Source organism: Meles meles, chromosome X, assembly GCF_922984935.1.
Source record: "Meles meles chromosome X, mMelMel3.1 paternal haplotype, whole genome shotgun sequence".
In the NCBI taxonomy this organism is placed as follows: Eukaryota; Metazoa; Chordata; class Mammalia; order Carnivora; family Mustelidae; genus Meles; species Meles meles.
The window spans coordinates 34,517,557-34,531,124 of NC_060087.1; positions in this window are offsets into that span (position 1 = coordinate 34,517,557).

Here is a 13,568-nt window from a genome sequence, read left to right on the forward strand (position 1 = left end):
GCTAAGAAGCCAAAAGGAATTTTCTCTCCTTTTAAAGTTAACACTCTCAGTAAGGTTGTTACAGAGTCTTCAAGGAATGAACAGCTTCATCAACCAGGAGAGGAAGGAAGGCTCTGTGGGGTTTGGGGGGCTGAGTTATCTGTATCCTACATGTCTCCGTTCCAATTCTGGGGATCCTACTCCCACCCAAGTCAAAAATAACTTTTATGTGAAATATCTAGTAAACCAGTGTTTTTTATACATTAGCCTAAGAATCAAAGTTTGAGTTTTGTTTTAGCTATCTCAGCTCAGTACCAGCAAGTGATGAGATTCTTTGTATAAAATCATAAAAATTCCACACATTTCTGCTTTTACCTTGATACAGGCTCTTCTCTTTCTTTAAACTGTCAAGTTCTTGGGGTGCCTGGGTGGCTCAGTGGGTTAAAGCCTCTGCCTTCGGCTCAGGTCATGATCCCAGAGTCCTGGGATCAAGCTCCACATTGGGTTCTCTGCTCTGCAGGGAGCCTGCTTCCTCCTCTGTCTCTGCCTGCCTCTCTGCCTACTTGTGATCTCTGTCAAATAAATAAATAAATAATCTTTAAAAAAATAAAATAAAATAAACTGTCAAGTTCAGCTAGAAGAAACTTACACTATACATTTGGAATTCTGTAGGCCTTTCGTATTATTCTGACTTCCCCTATATCCCTCAGAACCTTACCCAAAATGAGCATGTAATTCCTAGTAAGCAAAGATAATAATTTAATTGGGTTATTTTTGTCTTGTCTTGTTTTTTTTGAGGGTGTTTAGGGGGAGCAGCAGCAGAAGAAGCAGAAAGAATCTTAAGTAGGCTCCATGTCCAGCATGGAGCCTGGCTCAAGGCTCAATCTCACAACCCTGAGATCATGACCGGAGCAGAAATCAAGAGACAGATGCTCAACTGACAGCCACTCAGGTGCCCCTGATAGCTTGTAAACCATCATATTCCCCAACTATGGAAAAACTATCCAAAAGCTATGAACATGAGGACTATGATGGATAACCTCTACAAAAGCTATCCACCAAAATATGGACAGTGTTTAGGTTAGGGAATAGAATTATATATTTTCTGTATATGTTTTCTGAATTTTCATTAACACACACATATTCCTTAATTTAAAAATAAGATATGCAATGTGGCTGGGCAGCTCAGTCAGTTAAACATCTGCCTTTGGCTCAGGTCATGATCTCAAGGTCCTAGGATTGAGTCCTGCATTAGGCTCCCTGCTCAGCAGGGAGTCTGCTTCTCTCTCTGCCTGCAGCTCCTCCTGTTTGGGCGCTCTCTCACTCTCTTTGGCAAATAAGTAAAATCTTTTAAAAAATAAAAATAAATAAAAATAAGATATGCAAACACACCCTCAAATTTAAGTTTGAAAATTAAGGAAGAAAAAAATCCAGGATAAAATATCAGAACGAACACCTATAACCTAAATTTCTAAAACATTTTTAACAGCTTTATTGAGAGATGATTTTATATCATAAATTCACTTCTTTTAGGTACACAACTAAATGTTTTTTAGTAAATGTACAATGTGTAACCATCACCAAAATCCAACTTTAGAAGTTCCCACCACCCCAAAGGGACAGCTCCTTTCAGGTAATCCCACTTTTAGTCAATCTCCACCCCTACTCCTAGGTCTCTACAGATTTGCCAATTCTTGCACAACATGTAGTCTTCTCTGTCTGGCTTCTTTCCCTTTGCAAAGTGTTTTTGAGATTCATCAATGTTGTAGCATCTATCAGTCTTTTGTTCCTTTTTATTCCTGAATAAAATTGCATTGTATGGCTATGCCACAATCTGTTCATTTGTTCTGCAGGTGAAGGGCATGTGGATTGTTTCTGGTTTTTAACTGTTATAAATAATTCTGCTATTAACATTCACATATAAGTCTTTGAATACCGGCTTCATTTTTCTTGGGTAGATACCCAGGGGAATTGCAGCATCATATGGAAAATACATGTTCACCTTTTAAGATACTGCCAAACTTCTTCCAAAATTGCTGTACCATTTAATCTGCTCCTGTGTATTAGATTATCATTTCTCGTCGGCTCGTTTGTCTAGGGGTATGATTCTCGCTTTGGTTATCATTTCTCTATATCAGCCCTAATGATTTTTAATGTCTGTTGCTGACTGTAGCCATTCTTGTAGATGCAGGGTGATGTCTCATTGTGCTTTTTATTTACATTACCCTAATGACTAACGGTATTGAGCACATTTTCATATACTTATAAGCCAGTTATATGTCCTCTTTGGTAAAATATCCAAATCTTTTCCTCATTTTTAATTATTTGTCTTATTATTGAGTTGTAAAAGTTCTTTATACAGTCTAGATATAAGACTTTCGTAAGCTATGTAATTTGCAAATACTTCTTCTAGTATATAAACATTCTCCCAGTCAGGAACCTAGATTTTATGCTCTCAATAGTATAAATATCACCAATTATTTGATTCTCATCATGGAACACACCAAATTTGAAGCAAATTGAGTTAATGAGAAGGCGTGCTCTGGAAAAGCTCTGTTTCTAAGTTTTGAAAATGAAAAGGCAATCACAGTTGTCTGGTAGCCAGCAATAATTGAGTCACTTTAGAAAGCTTGCACAATTATATCTTGACTACCAACTTGGATTGGGAGAAAAAAATAAAGAAAAAACACACAAGATGACTAAATATTTCCTGAAAAACCAAGTCAATACTCTTATTTGTTTTTGAAGATTTATTTATTTGAGAGAGTGAGCAAGCAGGCACAAGTGGTGGGGAGAGGGGGAGGGAGAAGCAGACTCCCTGCTGAGCAGAGAGCCAGAGGTGGGGCTCGATCCCAGGGCCCTGAGAACATGACCTGAACTAAAGTCAGAGGCTTAATGGACTGAGGCTCCCCCCAGCGTCCCCCCAAATCAGTACATTTAATACATGTTCCTGACACTGGTTTGCAATCTAGTAGCATTGCAAATTGTTTTGCCTTTTATGTAGGGGTTGAGAATCAAAGCATAAGAGCATATTTTCTAAAATGATAAACTAAGGGGTCTTTTGAAATAAGCATTTCTTATTTCAAAAGGAAAATAGTAGTTCTGGATTTTAATTTCACAATTGAAATGTAAATCATTTTAACATTTTATCTGCATCTGGCTGGTTCTGTCAATGTAAAATAAAGCAGGTGGCTCAATTCAGCAAACATTTATTGAGCATCTGTTAAACGAGGCCTTGTGCTAGGTGCGGCAGGGAATACTGGGATAAGAATAATTGCTTAATTGTGGTTTACTAAACGAGGTAACCTCTAACGTAGGTGGTGAGATGTGCAGGACAATTTTATGATATGCTTAATCCTGTATTCTGCTAGTGAAAAGTAAAATTGTATAAGGGGATATAAGAGTGAAAGTCTTTCTGCCTCACTTCGGCTGAGTCCCCAAAGGAGGACAAAAACCAGTAAATTCTAAATATGCTCATGTGCCTGAGGACTTGCAAAAAGAATGGAATAAAAGTAATGTTTTTCGATCCTTAGCACATCATCTATCTTGAAGACACATAATTGGCTTTAAGGGGTCCACTCAGCTTTGCAAGTGCCTCTGGGTTTGGGAAACTGATGTCTGACACTCTCAGAGACAAGTCCAAATGTTGGGAAGTAGGTTTTTTTTTCAATTATTCATATATTTCCTTATACAAAGGGGTGAACCGAAGATGTGCATTTTATTGTTTTACCTCCAGTTTCGACAAAGTGGGTATTTTGTTTGATTGCTTGTTTGTTTATCCTACCAGCATTTCAACAAATATATTTGTATTTCCCCCTTTTTCACACCAAAGTTGGCATATGCACTGTACTGAATCTTGCCAGTTTTACTTAATAATATATTTTAGGGGGGTTGCCTGTGTGGATCAGTCCATTAAGCTTCTGCCTTTGGCTCAGGTCATGATCTCAGGGTCCTGTAATGGAGCCCCACCTTGGACTCCCTACTCAGCGGAGAGTCTGCTTCTCCCTCTTCTCCCCCCACCCCCTCCCTGCTCATGCTCTCTCTCTCACAATAAACAAAATCTTTTAAAAAAATAATATATTTTAGGGGCACCTGGGTGGCTCAGTGGGTTAAAGCCTCTGCCTTCGGCTCAGGTCATGATCCCGGGGTTCTGGGATCAAGCCCTGCATGGGGCTCTCTGCTTAGCAGGGAGCATGCTTCCCCCTCTCTCTCTGCCTGCCTCTCTGACTACTTGTGATCTCTCTCTGTTGAAATAAAATAAATAAAATCTTTTAAAAAAAGAAATAATATATTTTAGAATTTGTAACATGCCAACACATAAAAGCATCCTCAATTTTTCATATATTCATAGCATTTTATTATAAGGATATATCATAATTTCTTAAACCAATTCTAACTTAATGGACATTGGATGGCTTCCAAGCTTTTAAGTATTACCAAAATAAAAAAACAACAATGAACAACCTTGCATATCCATCCTCAGATACATGTGTATGTGCGCATGTGTAATAGATGAATGTGCATTTTGATGCCTGTGAAAGGTTTCCCAGTCTCCCCAACTGCGTAGAGAGCCTATAGTACCTATATAATCTATTTAGCTATGAAGGAAACCCTTGACAGTATAAGTGACAAGTGCATGCACATATGTACACGTTCGGAAGTGTAATTCCTGGGCCCAAAACTGCCTGTGTCATTTTGATGAGTATTGCCAAATTGCCTTTCGTAAGAGATATATACTCTTTTCCACCAGAAATGTATATGGGTGCTTGTTTCTTTACATAGCTTTCAATGATCTCAGCTTTTTAATTAAAAAAAAACCACACAAAGAAACAAAACTAGTTTTATAGTCCCTTAGCCAGAATCATGCTTTATTTCTATCCCTGTGTAGGCAAGTTCATTCTTCTAATTTGCAGACAGGCTAACCCAAGTGCAAATAGGTTCTTTCTAAACACAGGCCTCAAGTTATTACATTTCCAAGCATCTTTTCTTCCAGTTTCTGCTATAATTTATGTTACACTGTACATTTCTTTTTAATTATTTCTTCTTAAAAATATGAAACATTTGACCCATCAGGACAGAGTTGTGGTAGCTCTAAATGGAGAGATAAGCTCACATTAATAAATACTATAAAATCATTCCACTTCTTTACTCAAAGAAGAAGTATCCCTTGAGGCTGAACATTATCAAATTCTACCTTATTTTCAGAAATATTACCAGTTTGTGAAATACAAAGAACTTGAAGCCCTCGAACATTTATAATTTATCTTTTTATGCTTGCTGCATATCTAAAAATTACTTAAAATATAAAATCACTCATTTAGAAAAAGTTTTTTCAGATAGTTTTCCCATAAAGAAAAATTGATTTGCTTATTTTCCCAAAGAAAAATAGGAAAACAAGCTTGGTGATACTATTAACAAAGTTTGTGTTTAAGTAATGACATGAGGTTGATCAAAAATTTATAATGCTTTGATACATAACCCCAGATGAATAAGTAGAATTTGGCCTCCTATTTAGGTGTAGTGTTATAGTAATAACCATAATACATAATCATATGGTGCTTTATAATTTACAAAGCTCTTCCACGTACATGATAGTAATTCCAGCTACCATCAATCATATATACCAGGTATTTTGATAAGCGGTACACTAGAAAGTATTAGTCTATTTTTACCCAAGAGAACGAAAATGTATTATTTGTTTAAGGTCTAAAAGTCAACGAATTATAAGTCATAGAGACAAGAAGTAAAATGGTAGTTGCCAGGAGCTAGGGACAGGGGAACGGGGAGTTAGCATTTAACAGGTAGAGAATTTTAGTTATGCAAGATGAAAGAGTTCTGGATACAGTGGTGGTGATGATTGCTCAAGATTCACTGAACTATATACTTAAAAATGGCTATGCTGGTAAATTTTATGTTATGTGTATTTTATTTTTTTATTTTTTTTTTTCCCCTTTTTATTTATTTATTTATTTTTTCAGCGTAACAGTATTCATTCTTTTTGCACAATACCCAGTGCTCCATGCAAAACGTGCCCTCCCCATCACCCACCACCTGTTCCCCCAACCTCCCACCCCTGACCCTTCAAAACCCTCAGGTTGTTTTTCAGAGTCCATAGTCTCTTATGGTTCGCCTCCCCTCCCCAATGTCCATAGCCCGCTCCCCCTCTCCCAATCCCACCTCCCCCCAGCAACCCCCAGTTTGTTTTGTGAGATTAAGAGTCATTTATGGTTTGTCTCCCTCCCAATCCCATCTTGTGAGAAAGGAATCCATCAAAATCCTTGAGGAGAACGCAGGCAGCAACCTCTTCGACCTCAGCCGCAGCAACATCTTCCTAGGAACAACGGCAAAGGCAAGGGAAGCAAGGGCGAAAATGAACTATTGGGATTTCATCAAGATCAAAAGCTTTTGCACAGCAAAGGAAACAGTTAACAAAACCAAAAGACAGCTGACAGAATGGGAGAAGATATTTGCAAACGACATATCAGATAAAGGGCTAGTATCCAAAATCTATAAGGAACTTAGCAAACTCAACACCCAAAGAACAAACAATCCAATCAAGAAATGGGCAGAGGACATGAACAGACATTTCTGCAAAGAAGACATCCAGATGGCCAACAGACACATGAAAAAGTGCTCCACGTCACTCGGCATCAGGGAAATACAAATCAAAACCACAATGAGATATCACCTCACACCAGTCAGAATGGCTAAAATTAACAAGTCAGGAAATGACAGATGCTGGAGAGGATGTGGAGAAAGGGGAACCCTCCTCCACTGTTGGTGGGAATGCAAGCTGGTGCAACCACTCTGGAAAACAGCATGGAGGTTCCTCAAAATGTTGAAAATAGAACTACCCTATGACCCAGCAATTGCACTACTGGGTATTTACCCTAAAGATACAAACATAGTGATCCGAAGGGGCACGTGTACCCGAATGTTTATAGCAGCAATGTCTACAATAGCCAGACTATGGAAAGAACCTAGATGTCCATCAACAGATGAATGGATCAAGAAGATGTGGTATATATACACAATGGAATACTATGCAGCCATCAAAAGAAATGAAATCTTGCCATTTGCGACGACGTGGATGGAACTAGAGCGTATCATGCTTAGTGAAATAAGTCAATCGGAGAAAGACAACTATCATATGATCTCCCTGATATGAGGACATGGAGAAGAATAAATGAAACAAGATGTTATGTGTATTTTAATAATCTTTATTATTTTTCTTTAAAGATTTTATTTATTTATTTGTCATAGAGAGAGAGAGAGAGAGCGCACAAGCAGGCAGAGTGGCAGGCAGAGGCAGAGAGAGAAGCAGGCTCCCCGCTGAGCAAGGAGCTTGATGTGGGACTGGATCCCAGGATCCTGGGATCATGACCCAAGCCAAAGGCAGCAGCTTAACCGACTGAGCCACCCAGGCATCCCAATAATCTTTATTTATGGGGAAGAGAGAGAGAAAGAGAGAGAGAAAGCAAGGACGAGCAGGAGGAGGGGCAGAGTGAGAAACAGACTTCCTGCTGAGCCGGAAGCCTGATGTGGGGCTAAATCCCAGGACCCTGGGATCATGACCTGAGCCAAAGGCAGACAGCTAACCGACTGAGCCACCCAGGCACCCCTGTTATGTGCATTTTATTACAATTAAAAAAATGGCAGGGGGATGAGCCAGGGAATAGGAAGCTTGAATTTGATTGCATTTCTTTTTGTTTTAAAAGATTTATTTACTTATTTTAGAGAGAGCGAGAGAAAGGGAGACAATCTCCAGCAGACTCCCTGCTGAGCAGAGAGCCCATGACCCTGAGATCATGACCTGAGCCAAAATCAAAAGTCAGACACTTAACCAAGTGAGCTACCCAGGCACCCCTGATTTCATTTCTGTCCACCTTCTTCTTTCTATTCAGAGCAATTATTATTCCCATGTTATAGATCAGGGGATTAAGGCCCAGAAGGACTGAATTCACTTAAGTCACATAACTAGCAAGTGTCTGAGTTGGAATTCAATCCAATGGAAATAATTTTACAACCAGAGGCTAAGCACAGGAAGTCGAAATAAAATCAAGGGCTCATCTAACTACTCAGGGTTGGGCAATCTTGAGTTAATCATTTTACCTGTTTGGGCAGCAGTTCATGCGATTGTAAAATCAAAGTAGTCACATAGATCAGAGTTGGGTTTCTTTTTTTAATTCAACGCTTTTGACCACAACTTACAGCAAGAAATGTGTACATGCACACATGCGCGTGTGCACACACACATACCCCAACTTACCCTAGGCTGGATTTCCCAGAAGCAGACCTTGAGATAAGTATTTGAGTGCAAGTGGTTTATCAAGGATGTGCTTCCAGGAGCAACTGGTAACTGGTATGGGAGTAGAAGAGGCACAGGAGGAAAAGGACAGAAATCAATGAAGGGTAAGATTTCAGGTGAAGTCTCAGCCTCATCCCGATCCCAAGGGGACCTCTGGAGCACAAAGTACACCAAGGAGTTCGACTTGCCTTGAAGCAAGAGAGCTGAGCTTTGGCATTTCATTCCTAGTCAGTCACTGGTTACAGGTCACCAGGAAGTTGTAACCTCCAGGCCTTTCTGCCCACCATACCTGTTGTAGCCAGTCCCCAAAGGTGGCCCCCGGTAATTCCTGTCTTGTGGTAGTCACACTTTTGTGTAGTTCCTTCCTAATACTGTTTCATGGTTGGTCTGTGTAGCCAATAAAATACAGCAGAAGTGTATGTCACTTCTGAGATTAAGGTATAAAAGACTGGGGCTTCCATCCTGGATTCTCTTTTTCTTGGATCACTGTCTCTGTGGGAAGCAAGATCTCATTTTATGAGCAGTCCTATGAAGAAGCCCATGACACAGACTCTCATGACAAGGAACTAAGGCCTCTAGCCCACAGGCAGCCAGCCACATGAGTAAGTTTGAAGGCAGAGTCTCCAGCCCCACTCAAGCCTTGAGAGGATGCAGCCCCAGCTGAATAGTTTTACTGTACTCTCATGAGACCCTTGGGCCAGAACCACCTAGCTATTTTGCTCTTAGGATTCCTGACCCTCAGAAATTATGTAGGATAATAAATGCTTGCCATTTTGGGGCTCCTGGGTGGCTTAGTCAGGCACACATCTGTGTCCAGCTCAGGTCCTCATCTTCAGGTCCTGCAATCAAGCCCCACCTTGGGCTCCTTGCTCAGCAGGGAGTCTGCTTGTCCCTCTGCCCCTCCCCTCTGCTCGTGTGCTTTCTCTCTGGCTTTCTCTCTAATAAATAAACAAAATCTTAAAAAATAATAAGTAAATGTTTGCATTTAAGCCACCAAGTTTTTAAAAAATTTGTTATGCAGCAACAGATAAATAATAGAGATATATTAGACTAATGTATCTCTAGTAGCTGAAAAGTAGTTTTCTAAAGAAGCACAGGGAAAATTCTTTAAGAGAAAAGCACAAAGACACAGAGGAATGGGAAGAACCAGCAAAAGAGACCTGAGGGGATGTGGTCAGAGCATCAGTCAAGTCTGCTATCACTCTAAAACAAATGTTTCATGAGACAACACTTATCCTTATTACAAGTAATATACTTTGATAATCTCTATTTTATTATATTCTTATGTGCTTTATTAAATGACAGAAGTAAGCCCTTAAACTGATTTCAAAATCCACTAAGAGGCTGTGAATTGCCATTGAAAAACAGTGAACTTAATCATCTTTGAGGTCTCTTTTAGATCTAAACATTCATAATTAGAAGACACTGCAATGTTCTCACAATGACGACAAACATTTATTGAGCACCCACCACGCCAGAACTATTTAAGACACTTCCCATACACTGCTTCATATAAGACAGCAAGGGAGGTACTATTATTATCCCCATTTTACAGAGGTGACGACTGGTAAATCGCAGAGGCCAGAAGGAAACACCGGCAGCCCGAGTTCACAAGTTTGGCCTCCTACACCAGACTGCTTGGGTTCAAGTCCTGATGCCAACAGTTGATTAGTACATGTTTCTAATAATGATCATGAAATAAGTCAGTTATGAGAAGTCAGCAGCTTACTGATGGGAATGATTCTAACAAAAAATGTTCAGAGCCATGGTTATGCGTGTCAACTGAATTCAGAGGTTAACTCCTTGATAACCAGCTCAATGTTCTGCACTGCTTTAGCCATGATGGCCCAGTCTTCACCTTAACCATTGCCACTTGTACATTTAAATAAGATAGGGCTCTGGCCTGGGCTATACAACATCTGCACGCTTGACTATCTAAAGTACAGATCTGGGTGCCTGGGTGGCTCAGTCATTAAGCCTCTGCCTTCAACTCAGATCATGATCCCAGGGTCCTGGGACCAAGCCCCACATCGGGCTCCCTGCTCAGCGGAAAGCCTGCTTCTCCCTCTCCTCTGCTGCTCTCCCTGCTTGTGCTCTCTCTTTCTGTCTCACTCTGTCAAATAAATAAATCTTTAATAAAATAAAAAATAAAGTATATTTCACTATAACTAGATAGAAGGAATTTCAAAGGACTCATTTTTATGTATTGGTTTATTAAGGTGCCATCAAAGATAATTCTCTAATAAATGAACCTACATTAAAGTAGATTAATCACCACTGTGTAGAAAATAGTCCTACAGGAGTCAATGAACACTAATCTTTGGATTTCAAAAATAGCATCCAATAAACATTATGATATAAATGAATAAAAATGGTAAACAACTGCACAGAACCTGGATACCTGCGACGATCATCTTTTTGGCTGAATTCTTCTGAGCCAAGTGTACATCAGTTATATCTTTTATGTTACAGGAACACAGTATTTATCACAGTTATTGGGGTCAGTGTAGGAGCATGCAATCCTTTTAATAAAAGATCATCAGTAACCAAAGATTCGTATATCTGCTGAGTGAATTATCTAGAGCTGGACACCTCTAGGGGATACGTGTCAAGAGAATGTTTCAGGAGCTGCTATGTGGTGAGGTGACAGAATATTTAGGAAGAGGACAGAAGGAAAAAAATGGTTTATGTCCCACTTCAGAAGCTGCTGTAGGATTATGGATTATAGGACAACAGAAGTAACTGCAACCTAGCTTGGAATACTGCTATCAGAGGTAAGACACTGGTTTCTTGTCACCTATTTTAAAAAAGTCATTTACAATATATTGCTAAAGAGGGAGTTACAGAAGGTATGATGGCTTCCCCAAGCCAAATATCTATGTAGATGTCCTGAAAAATTAACAATGTGATTTTTTTCTAATTACAAAAGAAATGTATGCTTTCACAGAACATTTAGTAAATGCAGAAAATTTTTTAAAAATCACAAAATGTAAAGATATCAGTTCATGAGGTAAAAATTATCACTGTGTGTGTGTGTGTCTCTGATTTGGCATCATACTATACATCGTTTTGATAATTTCTTTTTTTACTGAAAACATACTGTGATCATTTCCCTGTATCCACGTAGTCTACTGCAACATTAATTTGATGGCTGAATAGAATTCTATTCTACACACATGTAGCATTTATAACAGTATTCAGTCAAGCAAACAGAAATTACTCTATACATTCAATGCAGAAACAACTTACTGCTAATGATTTGCCACAAAGTTACAAAAAGTGCTAACAAAAGGGAAAAGGTGCTATTGCTGTGTAACCATTGCAAATATACAGGTGTAAAACCAGTTATTTAAGAAAAAGTTCTGCACTCAGCCATTTAGGCTGGTATCCTCTAGGCAGTTCTCTGGTCTCACTTGGGGTCCGTAACACATTTGTGGTTGGTTGTGGATTGGCTTTGCTGATCTTGGCTGGGCTATCTTACAGATTTGAGACCTCAGCTGGGACAGGAGGGCTGGCTAAACTGATACACATGGTTTATAGCATGGGCTTATTCCATTAGCAGTCATGAGGCTCCAGAGAGTGAGAAGAAGGGTGAGCTCCCCTGAGGCCCAGACTTGGGACCATCATAATGCTATTTCCTTGGCTTTCTATTGTTCAAAGTAAGGAATAAGGCCAGCCCAGATTCAAAGAATGGAGAAAAAGATTCCACTTTTTATGGGAAGAGCTTCAAAATCACATAGAAAAAGGGCATGGAAATAGGAAGAGAAAGAATTCTGTCTAGTTTTACAAACAAATGATCACAGTGTGTCTTACCTAGGAACCAGAAACCTGCTACCATGCTTCAGTTGGAGGCCACAAGCTCAAACTTGATGCTTCCTGTGTGAGGAATTACTGCTACCACTTTTGGGGGTCCTGCTACCACTGAATAGAAACCCAGTAGTCCATAACCTTACTAATGCCATTAGAAGACCACATGAAACATTCTCCAGGATGGATCACATGTGAGGCCACAGAACAAGTCTCAATACATTTAGGAAGACTGAAATCACATCACGCATTTTTTCCAACCACAATATGAAACTAAAAATCAATTACAAGGAAAAAAAGCTGGAAGAAACACAAACACGTGGAGGCCAAACAACATGCTACTAAGCAACCAATGGGTCAATGAAGAAATCAAAGAGGAAATTAATAAAACACATGGAAACAAGTGAAAATGAAAACACAATAGTCAAAAATCTTTGGCATGCAGTGAAAGCAGTTCTAAGAGGGAAATTTATAGCAAGAAAATTTATAAGCAATACAGGCTTAACTCAAGAAACAAGAAAAATTTCAAACAATGTAACCTTTCACTAAAAGAAGCTAGAAAAAGGAGAATAAAGCCCAAAGTTAACAGAAGGAAGACAGGAATAAAGATCAGAAAATGAAATAGAGACTTAAAAAATAAAAATAAAAATGATCAATGAAACAAAGAGCTGGTTCTCCAAATAAACAAAACTGATAAACCTTAAAGCTGATTTGTCAAGCAAAAAGAGAGGACCCAAATAAAATCAGAAATGAAAGAGAACTAATAACTGATACCATACCACAAAAATACAAAGGATTATAAGAAACTACTATGAAAAATCAATATGCCAACAAATTGGACAAACTAGAAAGGGATAAATTCCTAGAACCATAGAGTCTTTGAAAACTGAATCAGAAAGAAATAGAAAATCTGAAGAGATCAATGTCTAATAGCAAAATTGAATCAGTAATCAAAAACTCCCAACAGAATTCTGAGGCAGAAGGATTCACAGGTGAATTCTATAAAACATTTAAAACGGAGATACTACCTATTCTCCTCAAACTACTCCACAAAATGGAAGAGGAATGAAGCTTCCAAATACATTCTACAAGGCCATCATTACCTTGATACCAAAACCAAAGACAATACAAAAAAAGAAAACTACAGGACAATATTCCTGATGAACACAGATACAAAAATCCTCAACAAAGTATTAGTACACTGTATTCAACAATACATTAAAAGGATCATTTATTACAATCAAGTGGAATTTATTTCAGGAATGCAAGGATGGTTGAATATCTGCAAATCAATCAATGTGAATACCACATTAACTAAATGAAGAATAAAAATTATATGATCATCTTAATAGATGCAGAGAACACATTTGATAAAATTCAACATCCATTCATGATAAAACCCTCAACAACGTGGGTTTACAAGGAATATACCTCAGCTTTCTGAAGGCCATATATGAGACACCCACAGGTAGCA